General features: G+C 39.6%; 1 protein-coding gene across 23 annotated transcripts in view; it reads left to right on the forward strand.

The window, feature by feature from the left end:
• Window positions 1–2046: 2046 nt before the first annotated feature.
• Window positions 2047–18427, forward strand: part of TENM3 (teneurin transmembrane protein 3) — a 1291378-nt gene continuing 1274997 nt past the window's right edge. For 15 of the 23 annotated variants that reach the window (XM_071432120.1, XM_071432133.1, XM_071432134.1 and 12 more), the window contains exon 1: window positions 2048–2369. The gene's annotated coding sequence lies outside the window, so the exon portion shown is untranslated. Of the gene's footprint in view, window positions 2370–18427 lie in introns of all 23 variants that reach the window. The other 8 variants (XM_071432143.1, XM_071432144.1, XM_071432145.1 and 5 more) reach the window with 2 other exon arrangements.

Here is an 18427-nt window from a genome sequence, read left to right on the forward strand (position 1 = left end):
CATTGACCTTGAAGCTTACTGGTTAGAGATGAAACTTCACCTATTCAAAGCAGCCTGTTTAAAATATTCAAATAGATTTTTTTTAAGTGCATTTCGCTTTTTAATTTCCTACTGTTCTTCTTCCATTGAGAAAGCACTGCCTGAACCCAAAGGGATTTCCACATCTAGCTTTCATGCTTTTTGTTGCTACGTGGCAGTGACCGCTATATTGGCAAATAGAATATCTGCCTTTGAGAGATTTCTTTAAGGATGTTAAGAGCATGAACTTCACTCTTTTTAAGTAGCTTCTTAAATAAAAGCTTCAAAACAAAAGTCAACTATTGATCCAATTCTTTGAATAAGAAGTTCTCCCCATTTGACAATAGCATTTACTACTGAAGACAAAATGTACATTAATCTTTCTAGTTTATAGTCTTCAGTTGACAAAGGTAGAATTACAGAGTTACAGCACAGAGAAAGATTTGTACCGTCTGTTTGAAATGACGAATCTACATAAATTCATTGACTGACTTAAAAGCAATCTTTACATCTCTATGTCTTGTCACCTGAACAGAAATAGGAGTATAGTTTATGCTTTCTTTCCTAGTAATATTATTGAATAATTGTTTATTTTCTAAGCACATTTTTTATTTCCTTGTTTGTTTATTGTAGTGATGGTTTGGTGGGTTTTTGTTTTTTGTTTTTGTGTTTTGTTTTGGTTTTTTTTTTTTTCTGGAAGTGAAAAAGAACATCCAGAATGCCTGTTTACTGCCAGGAGAGCAGGGTGGCAATTTTAGCCAGAAAAAACCAACCGACCAGATAACACACACACTCCCATATCCGTTCCCAAATATTTTGAAGAGTTTGTACCAACTTCACAGATTTTACACTTCTGTGCCTTCCACTGGCATATCTACTTTCTAAAAGGAGAGAGATGGAAGAGAAGACAAGAATGTCAATATTCTGTCACGTGTGTGTATAGCAGTATAAAAACAGCCACTATGGGACAGTAGTATTTTTTCCACTGTCAGCTGCAACGAGCAACTGAGCTAGGACAGATACTGCAGGAGCAGTGAAAGGAATCCTTCATGGAGTCTTACCTTCCCAGCTTTTAACTTATGTTCCCTTTCCTTAAAATAAGCAGAGCAGTGTGCTTGGCCCTAAGGGATGGACAGGTGAGACCTACTCTGTTGCTCGAGTTGCATGTGGATTTAGGAGACGGGGGAGAAAAAGGGCAACAAATCAGCAAACAAAGGTTCAGCGTCTGGTAAGACACAGGCAAAATATCACGCATAAGCTTGAGGAAAACGAAAAAGCGCTGCACACAAAGTACACTGCGGCTAGCGAGTCTAGGGTCTCCTTGAAAGCAAGCTGCGTGCAACGCTACCAGAGACACACGTACGTAAACACACATACAGAGGCACTTAAAAGCCCCGGCTCTGCCAGGATGCGCACACCTCTCCTTATCCTCTCCTGTGCCCCCGATCCCGCCCGGGGCCGCCGGGCGCACGTTCCGGGCGCCGCCGCTGCCGCACCGCGGCCGAGCCGCTCCCGCCGCACCGCGGCCGCCGGAGCTCCCCACGGGCGAGGGCCGCAAAACAGCGCCGGAGGGGCCCCCGGCTCTTCGCGGCAGCAGCCCGGTACATGCCGGCTACCCTCTTGCCCGGCCCCGATCACCAGCCATCTCCTGTCCGGCTGCCCTGTCCCTGCGGTGACCAGCAGCATCGCCCTCCCGCCCCCGCTGCCCGGTGCGGGGGACAGGGCATCCGGGAGCACCTCCCGCCCGCTCTCCGCTATCGCCGGGCAGCGGTGCGGCGGCTGCCCCGCTCCCGCCCGCCTCCGCTCCCGCCTCCCCGCGGCGCGCCCGCCCCTCGCCCGGCACCCGGCGCTGCCGCCGGCCGCAGAGCAGCCCGGCCGCGCTGTGCGACGCGCTGGGACCGGGGCTGTCTGCGCGGCGTGAGGGAGGGGAGGGAAGGCCGGGGAGGGGGGAGGGATAGGGGAAGTGAAAGGGAAGGGGGGGTGTGTGGAAGGGGAGGAGGGGAAGGAGGGGGGAGAAATCAAATAAATAAATAACCTCCGCACCAATAAGAGAGGCAGCGGCTGCCGAGAAGGCTGGGATCGGATGGGAGAGGTCCTTCTTGGGCTCTATTTGTTTGTTTGTGACTGGAGCTGCAAAGTTGAGACCCAAACGTGTTGCTTGCCGGCGGCGGCGACCGCCCCGCTTCACCTGCTCCGCTGACGGGTGCCTGCCCGGGGCGGCCCCGCTGCTCTGCGGGCCCTCTGCCCGGCATCCTGCCTGCTGCTGGGGCCGACGGACGGCAGAGGAGCGCGGGGCTGTGTCCCTCGCCTGCCCGCCTTCCCCTCCGCGCCTACCGGAGGGCAACGGACAGGTGAGTGCTTCTTTGCCGCACTTCTGCCCAGCCCGGCGCGGAGGGTGCCTCCGCTCCGTAGTCACCTGTCACTGCAGGAACTGCTCATTTATCAAACTTTGCCTCCTGTCGGCTCCCGCACTCCCTGTCTTGCCTTTTGCGGGAGGGCGAGCGCTCGGGGTTAATTGGTTTTGCGCAGAGGGAAGCCGCGGGGGGCGGGAAAGAGGGGTCCCGCTCTGCGGAGCACGGCTCAGCCTTGTCGGGAGAGGGGGTTTGTCCGAGCCGCTCGGCTCTGCTGCTGCTCGGGGCCGCAGCCCGGGGCCCCTCTCCCCGCAGGAGTTGGCGGCGCGGAGACGGCGCGGGTGCCCGGCGGAGCGAAGTTGGTTTTTGCCCTGCAGGGAGCCCGCGGGGCCCGTGCAACAGGCACCGTCCTGCGGAGGGAGGGCGGAGGGCGCCGCTCCCGCCGGCGCGGGGCTCCTGGCGGCCGCGAGCAGACGTGCGCCCTTTTAGGTAATCCCGCTTTGTTTCCAACACCTCCAGGGGTTTGCCTTGCGGGAAGCCTGTGCCATGAGGCTGCTTGTGAGAGCCTTGCAGCAGCCCCCGGAGGTACGCCTCCTCTTAGGAAGGAGATAAAGTTGCCGATGCTCTAGAGGGACGGGTACGGTGCTTCCACCCGGCTGCGCGGAAGATGCGCGCCGGGGCGCCGGGCGGCTTTGCCCGCCCCGCGGTAGCGGCGCCGCGGGGAAGGCGGCGAGCGAGCGAGCGAGGGAGCGGGTGGGTGCTGCGGGGAGCGGGCGCCCGGCAGGTGGAGCCGTGGGGAGCGGCGGCGGCGATGGTTTATCTCGGCTGAGGCGGTGAGGCGAGCGGAGCCCGTAGGCGCGGTGAGAAGCGGCCCGGTAACCCCGGACCCGCTGAGCAGCGGCCGGACCGGGTCCTTCAGGTGGATGCGGGGAGCGCCGGCGGTGCGCGCCTTCCTGCGGGCGCTGCAGGTGGACGCGGTGCCCAGTGGTGTTAGCGTTACCTCTGGTCACACGCGTATTTTTTCTGCCATTGATCGTCGTTCTGTTGGTCACCGAGTATTGGAAAATGATCAGATTAGAGGGATATTCTGTCTTAATTACCAGAGAATGTATAAAAGTGTAATTGCTGAAATTATTCAATAGTGGCTAACAATTAAAAGATTATCCCAGTACTCTGCAGCTAGCAAGGAACAGACTGTACTAATTGTATAGTTAATGACATTTAAATGGGCAGGTTTTGTTAAAATAGGAAGCTCCACTCTTCTAAGGAGCTGAATAAAGTGTTAGAATGTTAAATAATTATATTACAGTGGTGGTAATACTTCTGCAAGAGCTTAGGAGCCAAGGTGTTAGCTTGGCCAGCAGCACTGGGACAGCCTTTGCCCAATTTTAAAGCATTGGTTAAGAGTAGGCTGGATTTTCATCACTTTTCCTTTAATAGTTAAATATAGCTAAATGGTGTAGAAATATGCGTGAGACAAACCAAAGGGGTGGCAATATTTCACATATTGTCCAGTGGAATCTGCTTCCATCTTCAACTGACATCATTTGACTGAATTGATAATTGAACTTGAATTTTATGCTACTAACCACTTAATACTTGAATTCTGTGTCTCTTTGTGCCACTTACACTGATCAGAAAAAAATCTGTTTAATATTGTGGAGACTGGATATGGGATGGTGTAACAACACTTTTCTTGTAATCTGTTTATAACTAAACAGCTAAAGTGTTTGGTTTTGGGGTTTTTTTTAATAATAATATTCCAGGTTAAACACTTCAGTAATAAAGTGATAAGTAAATCAACTTAGTGCAGCTAAACTGTATTTTCAGAACTCTTGGTTCTTCACGTTTCTCATGTTTCTTGCGCAACTTGAAAATGTTTTATGAGAAACTCCTACAATGACTGCGTAAACTTGTTGCATTTTGTTGTAAAAGTTTCCTTAATGTAATAAAATTGGCATAACAAGAAGCAACACAATGTAATCTTACGTTTGTGGTATTTTTTTTTCCAGAGACAAAATGTTTTCCATTATCTTAATCAAAGACATATACTTAAGGAAAGTGCCAGAAATTGAATTTAATAAGAGATTAACTTCACAAATTAAATGGGATATTCTATATTAAGAGGTAGTGTAGAGAATAGCACATAATTAAAACTGTAAAGTGTGTCTGGACTTTTATATACCTATGCTTTATTCAGTCAATCATGAGTTTTTGTTACCAATATAGATTTGTGCCTCCTTTGAGGTATAAAAATGCATAAAGAAGCTCCTGAAATGCTGGCCTAAATACTGAAAGGGCTTGGGGTGTGTGTCTCCCAAGTCAGTGAGAATGATGAGCTTCACAGAAGTTACATTCATAATTGTGAAACTAATTTATTTTCTTCTTGTCTTGGGTGCTATAGCTGTCACTTAGAAATCTTTTTGTGTTGTATCCCAGCCTTGCTCTTTTCACTATTATAGATACATTTCTCAAAGACTTCCTTTATTCTTGCACACCAAAGTATTCAAACATTTCTTATGAGTATTGCTGCTGACTTCTGAACCTGAATTCCAGTCTATGCTGTCCAAATGAGTGTTTCTGAAAAATCAGAACAATAGAACTTCTGGATTTTTCCTCAGTTCCTGTAAAAATGTTAGATTAAATGAAGATGGTGTTTAATGTTGAAATTGGATTTCCTCCAGAACAAAAGTATGACTTTGCACACAGCTGATAAATAGATAGCTGAATGTGTTATCGAGATTTACAAAACATTGATGTCTTGACATCTGGATTTGTTATGTCTTTAATAAAACCAAGTGTGTGAAAAAATGCTGTAGAGGGTTTTTTTTTTTTTTGAGGGGGAAAACCCCACAACTCTGAGACAAAAGGGATATTAAAAAGTATTCTCCATGACATTCTGGATAGTATAGTGCTGGGTCGGGGGGAGGGTATTTGTTTATTTTCCGCAGATTGTATTAAAATGATACCAGCATATGTTTTACAAGAAAATTAACTCAGCTTTTAAAATCCTTCTATTGAAACACAGACATGTTTCTTCTGTATAGCATGTAGATACTTTCCTCCGATCTTTCCCAGTTCTCTTTCTTCAAATCTATGCAAGAAGGTTCCCTAGCATTATTAAGCACATTCTTTTGTATTGCTTCCAATTTGTAGCACTTGAAATCTTTCTTTCACCCTACCATTTGTTATACTAATGTTAAATTTACTGTCCTTACTGTCCTTGCTACAATGAAAGTTCCTTTCTGCTCTTCTGACACTACCTAAGAAATGCATACCAGAGTTTTATACACAGTTTCTAGAAATGTTGTATTTACTAAACTGAAAATTCCAGATGGATAAACCTGAAAATTTTAATCCTGGAAAATTCAGTTTTAACATTGGGGGAAAGGGAAAGAAGTCTGTAAATCCTGTCTAATTGCCATACATTGCTTGTTAAATGAGGAATGTCAGCTGCTGGGCATGCCTCTATCATAACAGTAAAATACCCTATGGTTGACTTGGGAGCTACAGCTGCAACTCATGGAAGGTAAAACACATATTTAAGAAACAAGGAAAATGTTTGTTGATGCATTGAGGTGAAGGGTCTGTGAAATTCAGTATCTGAGATATTTCTAGTGTAGTATAATAATAATAATAACCTGTGATTAAGAGTTCTGGAAGCCATACTTATGGGGATTTTTAAAATATGGTTTGCTTTACATATGCTGAGATATTTTTTTTTCTGTTCTTTTACTTCATTAAAGATAGCAATCAAAGTTATGAACTAAAATATTCTCTAGGCTTAGGCAAGTCACAGGTTGCAAATTATCAGAATGACTAAAGCATTAAATTATGCTTCTATTTGTGCAATAAAGATAATTTCATACAAAACTAAACTTGCAGCTCTGTTAAGTCATGAATATGTTCTCACTTTTGAAATTGTATTCTTTTATTCAGGTCTGTAAAGAAACTAAGCCTTACATGTGGACCCATTAATTCTGGACTATGATTTCAGGAATTTAATGATGGATAGCCAAGAGCTAGGTTTTTTGAAGACTAGCATTTTATCAAATGCTAGTCTTCAAAACAGAGGAAACTGTTCTTCATTTAACACACACATAATACACACACTGTTACATACCTGAAAATGCTTATGTATGCTTTCTGTGTGGAAAACAGTGTTATTTAATTATCTTAGCAAGAGACACTATCTGCTTTACAAATTTGTTTAGAGATTTCTTTTATCTAGCACCTTCTATCTACCTTGGGGTACCAAGTAACTTGGACTCCATCTAATAAAAAAATAAGGCAGATTTTGCAAAGATTGTTTTAAAACACAGGAAGTGTTTTTTATTGTAGGATGTAGAAAGATCAGCATGGAATATTTGCAAATACTTTTCCTCCAGAAACTCAAATAGAGTCAAAGATAATTTAGTTTTCTTGATTCAGATTTTAACTGTGAAGTATTGCATGAAAGAAACTCTGCTTGAGAGCTCTGGTGAAATCTAGAACTCTTGAGAATGTCTCTTCTAATAGCTGCTAAATGTTCCAGTGTTAATTAGGCAGTAATGTAAATTGAATCAAATGTTACAACAGCGTAATGTTCTCCTGTTGATTAGAAGTTCTATGCCTAAGCAAACATACTTTCAGTAAACAAGAATATTTTAACTTTGCCTGTCCAACGGGAAGCATTTCTGCAGAAGTCCTAAATAGTGCCCTATAAGATGCCCAGAGAAATCCGGTCATAATATTTCTATTTTAGCAATCTAATGAGTGCAGAATCTCTTTCTCTTCATGGAATGAATGCAAGGACAGTTTAAGGAAATCTGTGGAGTCACACACATGGTGGCTCTCTGCTACAGTCCTAGTCCGTACCAATATGTAAGACCAGCTGCAGCTTTTGCTTCCTCCAAGGGTAAAAGAAAGCAAGAACGGTGAGCTGTATTCCAGAGTATGGCATTGTGGCTGGCAGTGCAGATCTGCAGAGGGCAGATGGGCAGCCATCTCACCGTGTGGGATCTGGACCTCTGTGGAATAGCTGGAGTAGGAGCATTTTGAACACAGGGGGAAGTGGTCAAGTTGCTTTTCCCTCCAGATAGACACCTACGCACTGACAGTTCTCTGTGTGTAGGAGTCATCCTATCTTTAAAGTGGTGTTAAAAATCAAATTGATTTCATCTCTGAAGAAATATATAGTGGCACGTCATTGTGGCTGAGGTACTGCTCCCACACCTGTTCTACCTTTGTATTGTAAGCCTGTTCTCCTTGGGACAGGGAAACACTGAGATGTAGCCTTAATGATGTTCACAAGAACTTCAGCTGTTTCCAAGGGCAGGGAGCAGGGCGCAGTCAGGAGAAGACAGCCAGCCAGAAAGGATTGAGGTTGTATTTATCCACTTTTGGAGCAAGTTGGGTGAGGAAGAAAGGATGAAGTATACGGTAATTGACAGTGGATATTGCCCATGGGTCACAGCAGGAGTGAAACTTGTTGAAGTTTAGACTGAAACACCACCAACTCAGCTCTGAAAGACATTATTCCACTTTATGGTAGACTGACCATTATCTATATGATTTCAGATGAAATAATTTGAACTGCTAGCAAAATTATCAGAAATTGCACTGATTTATGAGTGAGAAAACCCATTCAAAACTTGTTCCTGCAGATGCTACATGCATGTTTAATCTGATGATGAGGCCTGCTTCTATTTTTAGTATTACAACTTGATATAACAGGAGATATGAAGCATAATCTTAGTGGAAGCAAAATCTGTTCCATGCTTTTCTTTTCGGAAAAAATACTGTTTTCATTTTGGAGGATGTCTGCAGTAAGTCCCACCTCAGGAACCGTATGAAATACTGTTTCAGTTACATGCTAACCCCTGTAAATCATTGGGGTATAGCTTGTTCTTGGACAGCAGAGATTACTAACCCTAATTTTAGACTGAAATAAGGGTCTGTATTCAAGGAACATACAAGTCCTACCACCATAATTTTTAAGTATTTCTAACTATTTCCTACAGTGAAAGGGATAAAATAGATGGATGAGAATCGAAATGGACTAGCTGATGGTCTAAGGGGAAATCAAGCTTTGAAGTTAAGAGGCGGTAGTCAGTAGAGATTCATACTATTTTTTTTCATTTCAGCAAATCTGCTCATTTAGGGTGCAGGCACAGGATAGCCTGTGAATTAGGTACCATGGGTAAGAAGGTACTGTCCATTCACTTAAAAGATACTGCTAATTTAATTGGATTTTTAGCTACCTTTCAGACTAAACTGCAAATGTATTCCTATTCCATTTCAGTAGGAAGTAAAATATGTTCATTTGCAGCTGCAAAACTAATTAATTTTACTTCACTTTGCAAGAGATTTACTGTGGCTTATGTGGCCCTGGGAAAAAGAATTGTAGATTGTTGTAAAGTGTTCAAGAATGAAGATTTTACTTTATAGTTTTCTTAAAGACTGACTAGTTAGGGTTGACTTCAGCAATAGCTAGGATTAGCTGCACTGAGGCTAGAACAAGGGTCAGGTGTTACCCCCCTTCCTTAGACTCACTGGTGAATACTTGTAATTTAGTATTTTCTCAGATATACTTTCTGATTTGTCATGCAAAAAAGTGGGCAAGAAACTAGAGAAAGAGAATGAGAAGAGATTGCATGGGACTGATTGGCAAACTAGCACCAGCTGTTAAAACAATCAAGGGAGAAGACAAGTAGTTACTCTTTAGTAGGAAGTGAAGGAGTGAGAATTGGATTGAACCTAAAGAAGAAAAGGAGGAGTGGTAAGACGAGAGCAGAGAAGGCTTTAAAATACCACCTTGGCAGTTTCTGGGGCAAAGAGGTTAGTCACCACGAGAAGGGAGTGAGTGGAAAGTTTGGATTTCTTTTTTAAAATTATTTTCATTAAAAAACCCTCTTAGTTTGTTGGGGTTTTTTTTCTGGAGTAAGACATAAGTTTGGCATGAAGTTTGTCTCTTGAAGACCTTGTGATAACCTCCTAGAGGGCATGCAGTGAATGTCCTAAAGAGTATGAGGCTTCTTTATGTTTAAGCTAGGTGAGGGAGAGCTACTCTTAATATGTATAGTTTGCCTTATGCTGCTGTGTGAGTTTTGTGTTCTTGGAGAAGAGCTTTTAGTAATTTCTGCAATTTTCTGCCCTTGTTTCTTTTTTAAAGTCTTTCATTCTACTGTCTTTTTCTCTGTCTGCTTTCTTTACCCTGGGACTGAAGAGCATGAGCATCAGAAGATAAAACTGACCTAAACTGAAAACTCCCTGAACCAGTAGAATTGACTGGTGCTGTGATCACACTCAATTTCACACTGCTGCTAGTGTCATGTAGAGTAATATTGTGAATGATTCTGTCAATTTTTGGTTCAGCTACTAGTTGTCATAATAGTAGAGGTACAGAGAGAGTATCTATCTTTAGGCAGTGAATGAGAAATTTATTAGAGAAAGGAAAACTGGTATTTTTCCAAAGCTTTTTTTCCTCATTATAAAACTTTCACATGGAATATTTTCTTTTCCTGATTGAATATCTGTGTCTGATTTTCAAAAATGTACATGGCATTTGAAACCTTGATTCTATACATGTTTTTCTTGATGGAAAAGTTAAGTTGTTCAAATTCTTTGGCTATTTATTTCTGTTCTCTAACAGCCTTTTCAGTTGAATTGGAGGACTATAGACCCAACCAACTGATCTAAAATTAGTAATTCTGAGGTACAAAAAACCCAAGAAGAATCCAAAAAACCCCTGAAACATTTTCAACTACACTGAATTGCCTCAATGCCTCCAGTTAGTTTTGCTGGTGCAGAGTAGGGGTGAAGATGGAATCTGCTTTAGCCACAATTGTCATTAGAAGAAAGATTTGTGGCACTCCTGCCTCATGCTTGGTATCATTCATGTTCTGTAATCAGAAGGTTTTGTGATAGCAGATAAAAAAAATAATTATGAAACTGTCTTCTTCCATAAAACCTAGAGACCTAGTCTGAGAGCAGGACAGGATTCTTGTTCTCTATGGCATGTGCATTTAATGAGTACAGATTCTGCTATATCCTTCTGTTGGACATTAGATTCCCCTGTCTTGTCAAAATGTATGCGTTTATGTAAGTAGCAATCTAATAAAACATGTAACAATATTTTTTGCTATTTGGAACCTTAGAAAATGTAGTTAACATTTAAGCTTTCTCACTTTTATCTTGGATTTGGGTTTTGGTTTTTTTTTCACTCACCCATGCACTGTTCTACCACCTGTTTTGTATGTGGAATTTTATGGCTTTCAGATCATGTACTGAGGATCCTGTTTGCTATTTGTGTATAAAGAACTTGGTATAGAATAAGCAGTGTGCAGCTAGCTATTGTAATTTTTTGCTACAGAAATTTTCTATTGCTGCTTTTCTTTACTAGAATGACTTTCTCCAGCCAGCCAACAGGTCTTCCCTCTTGGTCTTCTGTTTTGGTTGCACCTGTTTCTCAGCTGTGACAGTATTCCTGCTATTAGTGTAGCTATCTGCATTTATAACTTGTAATTGAATTCACTGTGGTTAGCCCTGAGTGCTGTATCCTGATCTTTGTAAGTTGAGTGGCTGTCTTTTTGTCTGAGCCTTTGGCTGTGTCATTGCCCTTAACCTCCCCATAGAAATACTCCCAAGCTGGTATTTTGGGAGCCAAATCTGAGTCTCAGGCAATCTTTTTTGTGAATAACCTGTAAATCTGGAAAAAGATTTATTGTGAAACCTGTGTAGCAGCTCTTCTTTCTTAAGTTTCTCATAGAAGGAATAAATCATGAGGAAAAGATGAGGAAACTAGATGATGTTTTTCAGATTAAAATACTGTCTATTGACCAAAATTGTTTCTTCATTAGTATACAAATCATGATCTGTTGATGGGATACTCAGCAGTTACACTTTCTCAGAATAACACCATAAAGCCTATTCCTCTTTATTTATTTTCCTGAAAGCCAGTTTGAAGCCAGTAAAGAGTGTTAGCCACATGAAACACTTGTCAACTTACCTGGGAAAGATGCACACTGGGTGCATAGGTATAAGACTCTATTTCATCACTGTCGTGGTAATTCATCTCAATCTTTCTTTTGGGAGGCCACTTCTAGGTTTAATGTCAATTTGCATTTCAGTGAATACCTTGTTTCTATTTCTTCACTGCAGTGAAGATATCCTTGTTTATTACATGACAGCGTTTTTGAAATGCCTATCATGTTTGTAAAATATCTACAGTGACAAAGCATACACAGTAAAATGTAAGCTACAGAAAATAATATTGCATACTGAACCTCCAGTAGTTTCAAAGGAGAAAGAAATTAAGTTGACAACAAAAAAAAAACCCCAAACCTTCCTGAAGTTATTCTGCATTTTCCTAATGTTTCTTCCGTACTCTGAGATGGTGAATAAATGTCTTTACATGTTTAAAGCTTGCCAAGTGTGGATGCTGAGGAGACTCACAATAGAAGTTTAAATGTCAGTAGGAATGTTTTTTTGTTGGAAAGCCCTCAACAACCACAGTAGAAACACTGCTAAATGGGGGGAAAATATGTGTCACAAGTAAGGTATTTCTGGAGTTAGACATTCAAGCCACTATCATGAACTTTTACAGAACAAAACAAAAGCTTTCATCTTTGTGCCATCCTCTGTGAAGAGGTAATACCAAACCTGACTAAATTCTGCATTTACTGTCTTCTAAGGGGTTGTACTATGTAATGCGTGGAATGAATATATTGTATTATACCTTCAATTCCTCAAAATTAATAACCAGTTTTTTACTATCATTATTATAATTTTTTTTGTAGGGAAGTACAAGGATAGTGCAACAGTGCAAAGTAAAAATTGCATGTACTTTTGTGTGATTTTTCTACTGCAGGAACTCTGGTCCTCAGAACTAGCAAAAGCTGTCAAATATACTGTATATTGTAGATATTACAGTGGTAGGTTCTCTTTATTTAATATTTAACTATTGTCACTGCTGTTAAAGTGGCTAAACACAAGTAGGTTTTAATGAGAAATTAATTTTAATTGATTACGTATTTTTTTTATTTACAGGATTTGAGGACTGACTATGTATGACATGTATTTTGGCTAGGACTGCTGATGAAAAACTTTTGAAACTCTAATTTTCTTCATGTTTTACATAGTTTTCAAATACCTTATTCTTTTCAGTTTCTTTCTCAAGAGTTTTCTTCATTAAGCCATCTGTAGTTAAAAGAAATACCACTTTTACTCTGGGTATGTAATCCTTCACTTCTAATAGTATCTCATTATTAAACCAAATCATATCCAGTACATAAAAAAGCCTCTTTAAAAAGAAAGAAGTTATTTATATGCACTTATTTTCTTAGCACATTGAGCCTGAAATCCACTATCCAGTATGAAAATGCGGAATGCAAAACTACACCAGTCTGGAAGCTAAAGTTTTAGTTTTCTGCTGGACCAGTAATTTTTTTTCATTATTTTAATCTTGTGAAAGTTTTTGTTAGATTTTTTTTTCCACACAATCCCTGAAATTATTAGACTATTAATGAATAAAAGACATAAAGTTGTTCTTTAAGTGGATTTTTTTGTAAGTGGATTTAAATTTTCAAGCCTTTGATAATGTTTCAAGGTAACAAGTTTTAGATTCAATGATCAGACTCTCTTATTGTCCTATCTATCCTCCATATTTTAATTTCTTGTAATACAGTTGGTAAAAAATTCAAATAATTTATAATTAAATTAAATGTGAGGAGTATAGCTTTTAATTTTTTTTAAATTGTTTATTTTTTATTTAAAGTTATCAAAATTTAGTATGTTAATTTCTCATTACTTCAGTGAATTTTGCATCTTCATTAACATGAAGTCTTCGTGGCTAAAGTGCATGTGTAGCTGGTGAGAAAAATACTGCCAGTGGATTTCAGATTCAAGTAATTTTATTTCCAGTGCACTCCTTTGGGGGGCAAGGGGAGAGTGGAGGGAATTAACTTTTGAACAGAATGTGAAAATCTGTGTGAAGAATTTTATCCTTACTTAACTTTCTTTCCAATTTTTGATGATTTGATATAGAGTAGGCCAGTGGAAGCCTCATTCTCTTTTACTGTGCATTAAAAGAGCAAAATGTAACCTTTGTCACTAGCTCTGGAGAGCTCTCATACAAAGTAATTTTCTGCTAAATTGAAAGCTTCTCAGTCAATAATCACTTTATGTAATAGACATATATCTTACCTTGTAGCTAAATTATCATATAAAGGTGCTTTATTGTAAGGAATTTTCTTAGGTTTGCCAGTTATTTGGTTGAAATCCAGCAATGCGGTGAATCAATTTCTTGATATATATGGAGACAGGTGATGACTGGCTCTATAGTCCTCTCAGTCTGTCATTGAGATTTTCTCTATGGATTAATGGTAAACTTGTTACTACACAGGGTTGGGAAGCCAATTGAATCTGCTTTACAATCTGAATAGCTTTTTCTCTTGTTTATCAGGTACCCTTTATTGCTTTATTATAATGTCATTTTTAATGCTGATTTACAAGATATTTTGCTTCCTGACTGTCCTTGCTCTCCTCATTCAATAGTGTGCTGAAGCCAGTGTCCAAATGACATTAGAGATGCTCTTTAATAAATGTATATTTGTCACTGACTGCTTTTGTTGTGTACAGTTAGGATTTTTCTGGATATACCAAGTATGGTCAGGCATGCATTTTCATTCAGGGAAATTAAGCAGTCCAATCTAGTCTGCCAGGTTAGAGCACTTCAGCTCTCTGTGCTTCATGGAGAAATTGTTTTTTGAGGTCTGGTCAGAAGACTTGCTGCTCCTTGAGTGGCTGCAGCAAGGTGGTGAAGAGAAAATGTCAGGTGTACAGTGTTTAGTCTGAATGTCACATCTCTTTAGGGTTTGGGAGACTGACTCAGGGCTGTAAATTTCAAGTGTCTTTTCATTCAACAGCCAGAAATCTCGTGTTGTTCTTATAGGAGTAAAGGCCCACGAGAGGTGATTATTCTCCTTAAAAGGACAGTAATAGTGATTGCAGGCACTTCTTAGTGCTTAGGGTTGTGCAGACAGGGGAAACACTGATGCCTCAGTCTGCCATCTTTAGTTAATAACTCCTGTATCCTACAGGAACAGCAGGTTGGTGTTTTCACAGCACAACAAGTAATTTGAGAGAGAAATAACCAAGAAATAATCACTCTAAAATGCAGTGAATATGAGAGGACGTCTTGGATGCACCACTGAATTGCTTCTGCGCTTTTCTTTTTTTCATTCTATAGCTAACAGGTCAATTCTATGAGCAGGAGCTAGAATCTAGGTTTCAACTCAGTAAACTTTCAAAGCTGTTGATTGCTAAGGTTGTAGACATGCAGGCATTCAATGTCAGAGCTGGATATAAAAGCTCTAGCATTTAGGCATTGTTAGTAAATGTCAACTATTGTACTTGAAGAATGATAGCTTCAGAAATAAGTGTAGTGAAGTGTATAAGCCACCTTTCTATTATCACAATATTCTAACATGCGTTACAAAAACAGAATGTATTTTTTTATTTAATGTGTCAGGGAGACTCACGGTTATAATTTGACTGGCAGAGAACTTTGTCAGAAACTTGACAGGAGCTCTAGGGTTCAAACAACTCTATCTTACTAGGAAAAAACATTGTGGAAAGGTTTCTGTGTTGTTTTATTGCCAGATAATAATGTTTAGCAATCTGCTTGTAAAAGAAAGAAAATTAAGACTGTTGGGAACCTGTATACTTGCAGTCCTACCAAAGACCTCTAAGTGATCACTTCAATTGCTTTAAAAAAAGATACTGAAAAGGTGTAAATCTAAACTCTGTGGTGCTAATGTGTGTCCCTCATACTCACACAGCGAGTAATAAATGCCTTCTATATTTCAAAAATGTATATGAGGGGTAAAAATATACCTCTGGTCAGTTCTCAGTCATGGCACATAAAGTGAAGTATCTTGCCCAATTTAATATGATCATTTGCTCTGTTACATTTCTGTGTGCTTTAGCTTCAAATAAAAAACAAGATTTTGCATAATTACCTGACCAAGAAAGAGGTTCAGTTTATAAGCCATAACAAAAATGCTAAGTACTGTTTATTTCTCTTTATAACAATAAGGGGCTGAACTGTGGTTTTTAAGATGAATGAGCATAGTCTGTAAAATTCATCTTTCTTAATACAGGTGAATGTGTGTGAAGTAAAATTACGACTTTTTGTAGGGAGGAGGTATTAAAGGATGTTTCTGAGGCATTAATATGCTATAACCAGAATTATAACTATACATAAGCACAGTGGTAAAGAATTTTAAAGAATCAAATTTGGAAGTCTAGAAAAGGGTTTCCTCTTTGTGATTCAGATTAAGCACTTTTCCTACATGAAAATTACTCTTTGCAAAAGGGTTTCGTCAAGGAAAAAACACCTTGAAATGCAGAAAGTCTTAGAATGTTACCACTAGAAGTGTGCCAGCCACTTTACTAGAAGGTAGTAGAAGTGTTTCAGAAATGACCAGTAAGAACTGAAGAGATAGCTTAATGATTATTCCCTATAATCAATATAATGATCTATCCTGGATAACAGTGAGACTGGTTACTACCCAGAGCTGCCTGCTGCACTTTGTCTGAAGGGTGGATTTTTCAGGAGAATTTCAAAAGTGCTCCCAAGGTCTCTTTCACAGGCCAGCTGAGAGATTGAATAAGCAGAAAATGTAAGTGAAATTCTTACGTTATGGGAGGAAAACATTGAGTTTGTAGTAAAGAAGAATCCAAGTAATAGACTTGCAATTGTGGGAAATCCTGATATACATATTGTCTCTTACTTTGGAATAGCCAGAGTGTGTGTGAATGAAAACTCAGCTGTTATATTGCTAGGTTTATCTTTGATATAAATGTACATAGTATGGCAGTATTTGTAGTAAATAACACCAAGGGCATGAGGAACTAGAGTAAGCAAGTTTGTTGTTTCATTTGCATATAGCAACTATTTTAGTTGCTTCACGTCTGTTGTTCAAATGCCTACATATATTAATGTATTAATACACAATAATACTATGTGTTAATAATGACAGCAATTATGTAATTGACATTTTGCACTTGAAATACATCAAGATGGCTTCTTGGAAATCGTGATCTCAAACATGAGTAGATTTTTTTTCTGAAATATTATTGTATGTTAGGTTTGAATTCTGGCATGCTACTTAAGTGTCAAACTGTTTTTTCATTTTATCTGAATATCCTAATAGCAGTTTTAATGGATCTCTAAATTATTAGCAGAGTCTACAAATTTTGTTTGTGCACATAGTTTTACTGTTTGAATGAAAGCCACTCAAACCACCTCTCAAAATTGGTCTATTGCAAAAACTTGTCCCATCTAGCATCTTGTCTGTAATCATTTTGGGATGCTCCTCAGTACAGAAATCTACAGCTCAGCAGAGCACAAGGAATTTAAAGGCTGGGGGCAAAAGGACTGCAGTTTTACTTGCTAATATTTCGGGGTTCTGTGTGCATCAGTGGTGAGCTTGAGTGAATACTGAAGAAGTTCAAAACTAGATAAACTTGTACTAAAAGTGTACCCTAGCCTGCTAATACAGCTGAACCAGAGGAGCACACTGCCATTAAGGAGCTGGTGATGTTGGAAAGTCATGAAAACTGAAAAAGATAAGAAAAACCTTGCTGGCTACCACTGTCTCTACTAGCTCTCAAAGTTGGTTTTTTTTTTAGTGGGGGAAGTTTTCTAGAAATTCAGTACTTCTGACTGCATAGTCAGTGGGCACTGGGTGATCCTTGCATAAAGCCAGCTTGAATGTTTCCTATGAAAAACTGCCACTGTAGTAGTGGTAAGAAGTCCGTTTGCTGCTGCTGCCTCCTACAGTTTATTATCATAAATCTGTAAACCAGAGTGGAGTGATCCAATTCTTTTTCCTGATACCATGTGGCTTTGCTGGCCAAGTTCAGGAGGAAGATACTATAACTCCTTTCTGTCAGAAACATCCAGAGTATGCACACTCAATCCATTGCTGTGAGAAACTGGAGAAACTCTTTCCTCAGAGATTGTAATCAGTATGGACTACAAAAATGTCCCTCAGTTCCTCCTTTTCTAGTTCTTCAGGAATGTAGAGTCAGATTTTTGACAGAGCTGTGCATTGGGGTCATTAGAGGAAAGCTTGAAAAAGATAGCTTGCTCATCCAGTCCTTATTTTCTTAGCAATTAAAAAGGAAAAAACATCCTATTCTTAAAAAACTGAGATAATTGCTTAGCTTTGGTGGGATCCAAATTAATAGTAATGTCTCAGCTAGTTATTAAAAGGTCGCAGCTCTAAAACTTCTGCTATTTAGTGGCACTGTTACAACTTGTAGAGGAAGTTGGTTTATAGGAAGAGTTGCTTATTTTGAGTAAGATAGAAAACCAAAAATGTTAATTATATATGAAAATTAATTTTTAAAAACAAGTCACCCTGATACCCCAGAGAAGAATTTGAAACTGTCCTTCTGAAGAGGCAAGTTTTAAATTTTTCAAGGAAATACCATACAAAAAGAGGAAGGAATTTGACACAATTAAGTATCGTCATGCATTGATTTATTTGGAAGTTAAAATTAATTGAAAATTTGTTTAAACAATACTGTTTGGAATGCAAAACAAGACTACACCTTGGCAAATGTATATGTGACCTACCTCAGTAATTTTGTTGATTTTAGTTGGCATTCTGCAAGCATTACCTGCTTGGTTATATTTTTCTTTTAAAGGTAGAAATTAGAAAAAGTCAAGTGTTCTTTCTTTTGAGGATGGTTGTTACTGCTTTTATTTTTTAAGTGAACAGGAGGAATTCTATAAATACACCAGGAGCAAGCTACACTGGTAGGCAGATTTTAAGGGCTACTTGATTGAAACACTATGTGCTCTGGAGGATAAGAGTTATAGATAGATGTTATTTATCTGAAGTCTTGAAATGAAAAATATAGAGAAACTTCTGCATAGTTCTGTAGTTAAATATAAGTAAGTTATGTATATAAATGTAAGGAAAAATATTTGCAACAATGCTGAAAAGAATACTCAGTGATTATAGTGGAGGTGCACAGTTTGTGGTAGCTGGGAGTGGGGCTGT

Source organism: Agelaius tricolor, unplaced genomic scaffold (assembly GCF_023055355.1).
Source record: "Agelaius tricolor isolate 1412-34295 unplaced genomic scaffold, bAgeTri1.0.p SCAF_8, whole genome shotgun sequence".
Taxonomy (NCBI): domain Eukaryota; kingdom Metazoa; phylum Chordata; class Aves; order Passeriformes; family Icteridae; genus Agelaius; species Agelaius tricolor.